The sequence below is a fragment of the Euprymna scolopes genome, chromosome 9, assembly GCF_053919585.1.
Source record: "Euprymna scolopes isolate OS-2025 chromosome 9, ASM5391958v1, whole genome shotgun sequence".
NCBI classification, from domain to species: Eukaryota; Metazoa; Mollusca; class Cephalopoda; order Sepiida; family Sepiolidae; genus Euprymna; species Euprymna scolopes.
This window is the reverse complement of record NC_136490.1, coordinates 151,185,146-151,197,282: the sequence shown is the minus strand read 5'-3', so window position 1 is coordinate 151,197,282 and position 12,137 is coordinate 151,185,146. Positions and strand designations below refer to the sequence as shown.

Sequence of the window (12,137 nt, the reverse complement as noted above, 5' to 3'; positions counted from 1 at the left end):
GGGCCAAAACAGGTTGTATTCATTTGGCCAGCATGATGTTGATGGTGTTGCTCCCAATAAGACAAACAAATGACTCTAATTAATTCCAGAACGAAATTTATGTAATCAAAAGTAGATTGGGAGTTTGTTGATTCCATTTAAATTAGCTTCGTCTAAAAGTAAATGGTCAATTGCCTGTTTTGTTTGATATATTTGAATTCCGAGGTGCATAGCGAAGTCGATGATAAAAGGGAAGGTGAATATATTCACTGAACCCGGATATTGTTCCTATGTTAACTCGCGTTAGCCAATTGCGTCCTTTGGTTAAGGTAAGGGAAAGCGAAGAGAACAGTGGGGGCGAAGAAAGAAAGAAAAATAGAGGCGGTGATTTGAAATCGCGACAACTAGAACAAAGGTTTGATTGTCAAGATCCCGGAAAAAAAAAGGGTGTTAAACGACTGTAACAACTGGAGAGGGTTTACTCTTCTCTCCATGCCAAGTAAGATCCTGGCCAAAATCATCATAACAAAAAATTAATTAAAAAGATCTCTCGGTTGAAATGTCTGAGATAGTGAGTGAATATTTGGTATCCGGATTGATGTCCCATCCTCGACTAAAACAAATGATAAAAAATTGAAAAAGAAAAACAAAAACAAAAAAACTGGCCGCCAGCGATTAAAACATTGAATTTAAATTACATTTTTAACACTTTAAAGAATTAAAGTAAATTTTCATTTCAGTACAAAAAATATTTTATTACATTTTCACCCCAAACAAGGCACATTGCCACTCAGGTGTAGGGGGCTACTATCAGGATCAGCAACTATGGGGGCACTATGTAGGGATTTGGGCAGCAAGATGCCGGTTCACGTTGCACTTGAACTTCTGCATGTCAGTACAGTTAGGGAAGCATGATCCTGGAATGGAATTTCAGAGTCTAGCGGTTCTGGGGAAGAAACTACTGGAGTAGAAGGATCTTTTCCATCTAGGGATCTCTACTGTGTGGAGGTGGGATTTAGCTGCCTGTCGGGTTTGTCGAGGGTGTCTGCGACGTGGGGGCACAAGTGTCTGCAGTTCGTCAGAGCACTCACCATTAAAATACTTGTAGAACAAGCAGAGGGATGCAACGTTTCGATGAGACAGAGGCTGAAGCTTAGATGCCAGTTCAGGGCCTATCAGATTGGCGACTCTTTTTTGAACCTTGTCTAGGAGCGAGAGACTAGTAGTAGATGCACCAGCCCAGATGTGACAACAATACTCCATACATGGGCGAATAGTGGCCTTTTTTTTTCTTTTTTTTTTTTTTTTACATGGGTGTCACCACTTATCAAGGCCCAGAGGCCACTCGAGGATAAGGGTTAATAGGTATACATTAGTCATTGTGATTTTAGCATAGTAAACAGTGGGAATTTTGTAACTTGGATTACTTAGGAGGACGATTCAATTAGAACTTGTTCACATTGGACTTTTTCCTTTTTTTTTTTTATATAGGTATCAACACATTATCAAGGCCAAGAGGCCACTCAAGGATAAGGGTTAAAGAGTGTACAGTAGAAATTGGACGATATAATAATTATCATTAATGAAAATTTGTTAAATTTGATAACTTATATGGAACAGCTCATCAAGAACTTATTTACGTTAGACTTGAAGACAACCATATTGTAGTCAGCCGGAAAGCAGGAAAACGGAAGACAATTCCACAGGCGTGCAGTTCTAAGAAAGAAGTTTTGTTCATGGAATCTATGTTTAGGTTTAGGCACAGATAAAGAGTGGGGGGAATTATTGATAGTGTTTACAGCTAGACGAGTGTTTTTTGTGAAAGTTTTGCGAGGGGGGACCATAGATTGAAGCTCAGTCGAACACTTTCCATGAAAATAACGATACATCAGAGACAAACTCGCAACATCTCTTCTGTGAGATAGAGTTTGCAAGGAAGAGAAAAGGACATCTCCTATGAGGCTACGAAGTCTATTTTGAACTCTATCAAGGCAAGACAAGTCCTTTCTAGCAGCTCCTGCCCAGATGTGGGAACAGTATTCCATCCTTGGACGTACCTGGCTCTTATATAGATAGAGAATTGCATCAGCAGTGAGATATCTACTGGATCGATAGAAAGATCCCACCATTTTTCCAGCGGCCTTGGCAACAGATTTGATGTAAGTGTTCCATTTAAGATCAGGAGTAATGGTCAAGCCAAGAAGCTTGTCAAAACTTGAGGCCTCCTGAAGACGAGAGCCATTCATTTCAATTGATGCCAGATGGGTATCAGAATGTTGATGATGTAAAGAGAGAAGCTTGGTTTTAGATGCATTAAAAGTAACCAGCCACTCCTTTCCCCATTGTACTACATGCTCAAGATCAGAGGAGAGAGAATTGGAGAGAACTTGGTCGTTTACTGTCTTAGATGTGCTACCATAAATGGTAGTGTCGTCAGCATAAATGTCTACAAATGATGTAAGGATGTGATTTGGAAGATCATTAATGTAGATCAGGAAAAGAGTTGGGCCTAGGGTGGACCCCTGAGGGACACCGGCATTAATACTGTGGGCTTCTGATTTTTGCCCCTCAACTACTACACTTATGAACCTATCAGAAAGAAATGATTTAATAATTGAGAAGACATTTCCAGCTATACCATAACTAGAGATCTTATGAAGTAAACCTTTATGCCATACCCTATCAAAGGCCTTAGATATGTCAAGAGCAATTGCCCTAGAAAGGTTGCCTCCGTCGAGGCCTTATAGAGATACAGGATACTTTCAGGTGTCAGTAGTTTTCTAGCACGGTAGAGAGAGCCTACCTTTTTTGCAGCGGCCCTGGCAATGTTTTCAATATAATTGTTCCAGCTCATGTTTCCTGTGAACGTTAGGCCAAGCAGTTTGAAAGATGTACTCTCAGACAGGGAGTCACTGGCCATTGCTATTGGTGGCAGAGAAGGTTTCTTGTAGTTATTGAAGGAAATCAGTTTGGTTTTGGCAGCATTGAATGTAACCATCCATTTATGTCCCCATTCCACTACAGATTGGAGGTCATCCTCTAGTGTTTTTGCCATTTTTTTAGATATGTGTTCATTTGTTTTCCTATCATGCCTTTTATAGAGTGTAGTGTCATCAGCATATATACCCATCTCAGAGGCAGTTTTGTCGGGGAGGTCATTAATAAATATCAGGAACAACTATTTATTAATATCTTTCTTTTTTTTTTACTGTTTATGTGTCAATTTTATCGACTTTTTCTTTTCTTATATTGAAATATTATGAAATATTGAAATTATTCTTATATTGAATATTGAAATAAAAGACATTACTACACATTTATTAATTATTTTATTTTTTGAGGGTGTTCGGCAGAGAACTCTTACCGCGACCAGTACCGCGAAATTTTGTAAGCGATAAATGGAGTTTTCAGATTTAAAAAAAAAAAAAAAACAATGGTTCCTACTGATTTTTTTTTTTTTTTCAATTCTGATAAATTACAATGATATATTCGAAATTATGCAGTCGAAATTACCTGAATATTACTGAATTATTAATAATAAAAAAAAAATTATTCGTGTTAGCAAGTGAAAAATTGCGATCATCTTGTTTAAATCGAAACGGAAAATTACCTTCCTTTTGCACTCTCTTGTCTTACGATCGTTTTCATCGAATTCTATTTTTTATTTTCTTTAATAAATAATTTTCTATCTTATCAATTTTCGTAATTTTTTGGATATAATAGTTTTTAAAATAAGAGGAATACGTAGATTATTTACATGTGAAATTCAGTATTACGATTTCCGAAATTTCGTCCTAATAGTGTAGAAGCGCCGAAATATATTTAAAATAGAACCCAATCGGAGCAATTGTTTGGAACTTTTTGTACAGTATACTTATATTTTTGATTTGACTGACTAATAATAAGAATTTTTTTTTATGTAATAATATTTACTTTTAATCGTTATTTATTTGATAAAATCATTAAAAATTATCCAATAACTTGTTGATAATAATTTTTCATTTAATTCAAAATTATCTTATATTAACTTCGTTATTATCCGGATTTTCAATGAAATAATTTCGTATTTTTTAATTAAAAAAATATATATATAAATATTTTTTAAGTGATTTTAAAAATAAAATTAAACCTTTTCCAATGAAATCTTTTATTTAAAAATAATGTTAATTAAAAGATTATTTTTTGTTTTATTTACAGGTTCATCAGTTAATAATCTGCAAAGCCATTTTTAATTGTAACTAAATCTCATTTGATGTAAGTATTCAAGTAATTTTTCATTTGTAATTCAAGAAAACTTCAAATTAAATTTTTATATTTAGGAGATTTTTTTTCTCCTTTTAAGGAAAAAGATAAATTTCGCGACAAAGCACAAAAATGTCAGATTTAAAATTGAGAAAAGTAAAATTTCCAAACATATATAAGTAAAAAAAAAGTTTTACTTTTACAGAATTTGAACCGAACTGATAATTTTTGTTAAAACTAATTCTAAATTAATCCTAAGTTTTTAGTTTAACCAGACAAAAGTTGGTTTAGTTCGGTCCAAATTCTAAAGAAGCAGGAAGAAAAGACCTAAAAATACTTTTTATTGTGATAAAATAAAATTATTTGTAACAGTAAAAATTTAAAAGATTAAATGTCAATTGTTTTGAAAGAAAAGACAAAAATGGCGTCTCCTCCGAGAAAAATAATGTTTGTTTTTTTCTCTGTTGGTTTATAAACACAAAATGAACTAGATAATACTAGACTGCAAAACATACACGGCAACATGTTTAATTGTTTCATTATTCGGAAGTGATTCTGGGGCCTTTAAACTGACAGAAAGAAAATAATTTCAGGTGAGAATTGATATTTAGGTGAAAGTCGAGGATTAATTCCTATTTCAATCACGTAAATTATTTAAAGTGAACTGGCATTTTCTATTATTTTAAAATGACTTTTTTTACAATTTATAATCATATTTTAGTAAAAATAAATAAAGTACAGTACTGAAATAACTTAATTATTCAATGCAATTCTTAACATTGAAGGAGGAGGATGTTTTCTAACTATTCTATACTTTCACCTAACAATTTAATAGAAGAAAGGCAAAGGGGCGAACCTGAAGGAGCTTGCCCCCTATCTGTAAATGATTTCTTTTTTAGTTTTTGTTAATTTTTTCTTATCATCGATTACAAATTTAACTTTCAATATACTAAAAACAAATTTGAAAAAAAAATTTTTAATGACTTTTAACGGCAGGGATCACTTATAACGTCCTATTAAATTGATACCTCACTTTCGGATACAGTTATGACGTTCACGTGATCGATAATAGAAAATGTCATTGATCTGGATAAGTTTTTTTTTTTTAACAAAAAACCAAATACTGAAGTATTTATAGCAAACAAAGCAAATAAAAACTAAATAAATGTGTAACAAATAAATTTAATAATATATATTTTTTAATTTAATAATATTTATTTTTTTTAATAATTTAATATAATTTTGAAATATGTCTCGGGATCAGTAGGGGACATGAAATGGTCGGTGCCCGGAAAACTCGTCCCGGGAAAACTCGTCCCGGGAAAACTCGTCTCCGGAAAACTCGTCTCGGGAAAACTCGTCCCCTTTCGCTAGGTAGGAAAACTGGTCCCTTATTGAATAAATATCGATTGAAAACACATTTTATGATCGTTCTTGAAGGAGAAATTGTTTTTTTAAATAGACTATAGCCCCCCCCCATAATATTAAAAAAATATTTTTTTACTTGTTTGATGTTTTTTTTTTAAATAAAATCGATTTTCTAAGTGTCCGTTTTCTACCTAACTGGCTAAGTTCTTAGTGGTTTCACTTATTTTAAAGCGTTTATTATGTTCATAAACGAGACCGCATATTTTTTTATATTAATATAAAAAGAATTTACTTATTTACTGTTGTTATAAAAGGGTAAAATCGATTTGGGTTTGTATTACTGTACACATAGATTCGAAAAAATTGTCAAAAAACAAATATATAACAAATAAATGTTATCAACGGCAAGATAAGTTACTTTCCTACCAAACTGGATATATTTTTCGTGTTTTTATTCAATGTAACATGTTTATTCAGCTCGAAAAACATACAGTGTTTACCGATGTATTGGACAATTCAAAATAGCGGCCGACTCTCTCTTAAACACAGTAAGTTCGGGAATAGGTGTTATAAATAATAAACTAGACAAAATACTATTAAAAAAAAACACCGAATATATGTCAACCTATGTCACGGTAATATATATTGAGCGAATTTCTAACAGTATTTTGTCTAGTTTATTATTTTTCGAATCTATACAAACCAAAATTTTAATATTTTTTGAAATATAATTTAGAGAGGGGGGTATATCTCCCTCGGAAAAACAACCAACAAAAAATGAAATTAAAAAGAATCTTGATAAACGATAGCGGATTTTTTAATAAAATTGATTAATAAATTTATTTAGTGATTACTTTTTCTCTGAATGATTGATTTTAGAATTTTTAAGTAAAAATTTAAAAAATTAAAAATGAGTTAACGGGTGCCGGGAAAACTCGTCCCGGGAAAACTCGTCTCCGGAAAACTCGTCTCCGGAAAACTCGTCTTGGGAAAACTCGTCCCCTTTCGCTAGGTAGGAAAACTGGTCCCTTATTGAATAAATATCGATTGAAAACACATTTTATGATCGTTCTTGAAGGAGATATTGTTTTTTAAAATAAACTATAGCCCCCCCCATAATATTTTTTAAAAAATATTTTTACTTGTTTAATGTTTTTTTTTGTGTTTTTAATAAAAGCGTTTATTATGTTCATAAACGAGACCGCATATTTTTTTTTATATTAATATAAAAAGAATTTACTTATATACTGTTGTTTAAAAAAGGGTAAAATCGATTTTTCTACTTCGCCGACTATGTTATTTATTTATTTGGAATCGTTTATTTGGTAAAGAAAAAAAAAACAGAAAACAAACAAAAAACATGTCGGTCGAGTGTTACGGGAGAACGAGAAATAATGCTTAGGGGGTCTTGATAATCGCTAAAAAATAGAAAATTAAAGAAATTACTGAGGGAGATTTGGTTTTAAAAAGAAAATAATAAATTTTAATATTTTTTTAAATATAATTTAGAGAGGGGGGGGTTATATCTCCCTTTGAAAAGCAACCAACAAAAAATGAAATTAAAAAGATTCTTGATAAGAGTTTTCAATAAAATTGATTAATAAAATTATTTAGTGATTACTTTTTCTCTTAATGATTGATTTTAGAATTTTGAAGTAAAAATTTAAAAAATTAAAAATGAGTTAACGAGAGATTGTTAGCACATGGCATCTCTCGCGCCAAAAAAATATGGTAAAACTATACAAACACCGTGACAGCGAATTAACCCTAACCCTAACACTAACCCTAACCCCAACCCTAACCCTAACCCTAACCCTAAACCTAACCCTAACCCTAACCCTAAACCCTAACCCTAAACCCTAACCCTAACCCTAACTCTAACCCTAATCCTAACCCTAACCCTAACGCTGTCACGGTGTTTGTATAATAATACCAAAAATATTTCGCTTTTGATTTATTAGTTAATTTTTGCAAAATTTGACAGGACGACAATAAATGTTGATAATTGATAGAATTATAATTTTAAATAACGCATGAGTGCATTGCATTTGGTATGAGAGAAAACAAAAACATAAAACAAAAAACTATCATAATTAAAAAACCAAAACAAAAAAGTAACGCTCCCAGTTTTTAATTTTTTTGTTTTGTTTTTTTTTTGTTTTTATGACTCCAAAAAACATCGTTAAAATAAGAACCAAAAAGTTTTTAAATTAACTTTGTATGAACATAATAAACGCTTTAAAATAAGTGAAACCACTAAGAACTTAGCCAGTTAGGTAGAAAAAAAAAACAAAAAAAAAACATTAAACAAATAAAAATATTTTTTAAAAATATTATGGGGGTGGGCTATAGTCTATTTTAAAAAGCAATATCTCCTTCAAGAACGATCATAAAATGTGTTTTCAATCGATATTTATTCAATACGGAACGAGTTTTCCTACCTAGCGAAAGGGGACGAGTTTTCCCGAGACGAGTTTTCCCGGGACGAGTTTTCCTAAAATCGAAATGGTCTCATGTTGATGAGATCATATGTACCAGTGTTGTAGTACCGCGAAGCGTACAACATGCGAAAACTCGATTTAAAATTGTTTTTTTTTAATATTTATTTTTAACTCATATACAGGACAAATATCGGTACTAGTGCAGAGAGTGATCCGGACGTAAATAATAACGTTATTATTTAAAAAGCCATGAGGAGGGGAGGGCGTTTTATACCTATTCTATACTTTAACCTTACAATTGAATAAAAAAACATATCATAAAACTTTAATTAAACTTGGAAATACGATTTAAAAAATAGCGCGGATCACTCTGCACTAGCACCCAAATATCTTATGTAAACATGTTTCTTTTGTTTTTATTTTAATAAAAAATGTTAATTATTTCATTTTTCTTTTGGTTCTTCCTTATAAATTTTTGGTACTTGTACTTCTGTAATTTCACCTAACAAAATAGTTTGTATATCGCCAAAATTGGATTTAACTCTAAAATATTATTTTTAAAAAATTTTTCCAAAAGGCAGTAGAAGAGTGCTTTTTCTTGCATTTATTTCTGTATTTATTTACTTTGTTAAAAAAAAATCTTATCCAAATAGGTAGAAGAGTAATGTAACCATGTCGAGAGGTGTTCATCCAATCCTGTGTCACAGGACCAATTAATATAATCAGGCCGTCGTCAGTCCCAGAACACAAGGGCTAACCTAAGTCTTTTCGGCTATACTTTTATCTTCGTCTAGTGATGGACCCTTCAAAATGTGACCAGATACTCACTGGTTATTGGAAATCACCACTCTGGTACTCAAAGCACACAAAACGTGGAAGACCCTAAGTCTTTATGGCAATACCTTTAGCCCTTTAGTTAGTTGTTTGTTGTCAAAAGTTGGGTTGAGTTCTTCTCATAGGTGGTATCCAACCTTTGGCCTAGAGCTCAAAAGCTGATGTGTGCTCTCTTCGACAGCCAGTAAGTAAGTCTTCTCTCATCTGCTAAACCAAAAAGTTTTATGAGATTTGTAAATTCCCCTCCTCTCTGGCGCTTCTTCTCATTTACCTATTCTTTTTTTTTTTAATCTCTTTTCCCTTCTTTCTTTCCTTCTCTCCTAAGCCTCTTTTTCTCTCATAATCCATATCTTTCTTTTATTCTTCCCTTTCTCTCTCTCGCTCATTCAAATTATTTCTTCAACCCTTCCTGTGAGGCAGATCCCTCCCTGACATAAGACACATGACTTACTGCAATATTTGTGTATACTAATGTAAACTATATGTCAGCAAAATCTCTACTTTACTTCGTTAAGAAATTAATTTTTCCCTATGATATTTCAACAAAAACACTTTCTATCATTTCCCAGGATCTGTTAAACCCTATGTCAAACACCTCACTATCACACCTAATCGTTAGCCTGTAGGCAAGGTAATTTAGCGCTGCCCAGCATATAATATGAGGTTACATAATGTTACAGTAATTTATTTTGCCTCTAGTAACATTTTTTTGTGAATTATAACCAGGCCATTTTACTATATTATCACCGGTCATGTGTCGTCTTATGAATGTCATGACAGCTACTTTATACAAACGTGAGGTGTCACTTTAGTAGAACATTATAATAAAAAGTGATCCCTGATGTTAAAATTCATTATAAATATTTTTTTTCAAAATGTTTTTAGTAACCTGAAAATTAAGCTTGTAATCAGCGATAATCCCTGGAAAAAAATTTTTAAAAGTGAAAAAGGAAATCATTTTAAAAAATAACGATCACTGGTTTAAACAATGCAATGAAAAAGAAGTGTATAGGCGATAAAATAGTTTTATGTTGTTTTGTTTAATATTAAATGAGATACTAGTTCAGGTTAAAATTTATTCAGTGTGACGCATGTAATCAGAAGAAATGTGTAAATATGCAACAAAAATTACGATTTTCACAAAATAATTTGTATTTTTTATTTTTTTTTATTTGTAAGAAAGAAATTGTTGCTGAAATCAGATTATAACCCCCAGGATTTATTTTCAATCCTAGGGGGGAATTGCCAAAAATTACATCATTACAAATATTAAGGTAGACTATAAAAGTAGAAATTGACTTCCAAACTAACTTATCTCTGACCGGGTTTTTTTTACACTTTCTTTCTCTCAAGTCCATTTTTATCTCTTCCACCTTCCAGGTTTTTCTTAGTCTTCCCTCATGAATTGAGCCTGTTAGCTCATCCATGTTATATTGCATATCCCTCCATCTTTACATGAATAAACCAGAAACCAGTAGGAGCAGCGACAGTGATAATAATGGTGACGCTAAGACAAAGCCCGTTCGTCGATATAACGTAAATGAACACACTAAACACACACAACAGCACAAAGCCCATTTTTTTATGTACACACATCGACGGAATAACTCACACCTCACTTCAACAAAGAAAACCGCCAGAGGATGTCGTACATCAAAAGAAAAATCAAAATAACACGAACATCACAGTAGACGCAACTCCTGCAGCATATAAACATGAATAATTATCTAAAATAACACTGCAATAGTACAAACACCTACTAAAACACATTCACAACTTTCCTAGCTTTAAATTGATATAACACATGTATACAAATATCAAACAGATGACTCCCTACAACACATTACAATACAAAAAAACAAACACAAATAAAAAGCGAAAACACCAACCAATGATAAAACCCATCTTTGTCTACAACTACATTCGCATCACCAATATAAAAATGACAGCTTTTTCGACAAGCAAGCAGATCGCACCAGCATGTCAAGCTGTGAATCTCGACCCGTCACCAGCCAGCAGCCGTTAACCCCTCGCCTGCAACAACAGCTATTACAATTACCGCGTCGCCACTGCACCGCCACCATCTCACGCGTGATACTGGATAGCAACCCTTGAAGACTATCCCTCTTCTGCCACCGCTGCTGCCAGATCATCAGAGCTCACCAGACCGAGGTGTTGTCCCACCAATAGTAGGAGCAACTGTCACCAACTCTCCACAGCGACACCTGACCTGATAATAATGGTGACGCTAAGACAAAGACAAAAATTACTCCTCTTCCACCGTTGCCACCCCCGTATACCAGACACCAGAACACTAAGCCACATTCCTGTCATCGCCGCCACTGCACACGTATTCCAGACGCCAGAACACATAAGCCATGTTCCTGACATCGCCACCCCCCGCCTCAGCCTGACCTAACACCAGATCGTCGCCAAGTCATGAAACACTCGACCAGAACATCCTGACATGCCAAGTAGTTTGATCATTTTATCTTTAAATAAAAGGTTCATTTTATCTTTATAAAAGATCATTTTATCTTTAAATAAAAGGTTTAAACTCAACCTTTTCATTTGTTCCTTTCTTGCTTCCATACGCTCAGTTTTGTAATATAACATCTAATAACCCAAGAATTTTTATCTTTTCTTTCAATGTTGTATCAGTAAAAAAAATAAGGAAAAATCTGTATAAACTGTGGCAAAATGAAAATATCACATTCCAAAATCATGTAAATTGATCAAGTAGTTTTATTTTTATAAAGAAAATCATTTTTAAGTGATAAATAGGAATTCATAGGCATTACAACTTAAGTCTAGTAAGTTTTAATTATTAAGTTATCTCCCTTGTTTTTTGTTTTTTTTAAATAGCGAGCAAAACAGTCTCTCTTTAGTTACTCATAAAATTTGATTTTCTTTTTAAAAAATAAATCTACTTGATCAATTTATGTGATTTTTAAAAATATATTTTTGTTTCGTCTCAGGTACATACATCATACAGATTTTTCTTTCTTTTTTTTTTTTTAAATGTGAGGTGAATTCTGTACAAGAATCATGTGAAGAGCATGCGTATAAGCGCCTGAGAACAGTGTGTGCATGCTCTCGCTGGACACCCCTTGGGATACAGGAATGCACTCCCCACGTACAGTATAAGGATGACTTGAGTCATTCGACAGTGATGTTGTAAATTGCTTGTAGCACGTACAGCGAATTATTTGCATTATGAGAATTTGGTACAGCAAATTTAATTGTGGAGTTGGTAAGAAGTTTCAACACTTT

At 32.9% G+C, this 12,137-nt stretch overlaps 1 protein-coding gene across 2 annotated transcripts in view; it reads left to right on the top strand.

The window, feature by feature from the left end:
- Positions 1-3,812: 3,812 nt before the first annotated feature.
- The window catches only part of LOC145284916 (uncharacterized), a 106,439-nt gene continuing 98,114 nt past the window's right edge, over positions 3,813-12,137 (top strand). Inside the window, exons 1-2 of one of the 2 annotated variants that reach the window (XM_080134010.1) lie at positions 3,813-3,842; positions 4,177-4,233. The gene's annotated coding sequence lies outside the window, so the exon portion shown is untranslated. Of the gene's footprint in view, positions 3,899-4,176; positions 4,234-12,137 lie in introns of both variants that reach the window. The other variant, XM_080134011.1, reaches the window with a different exon arrangement.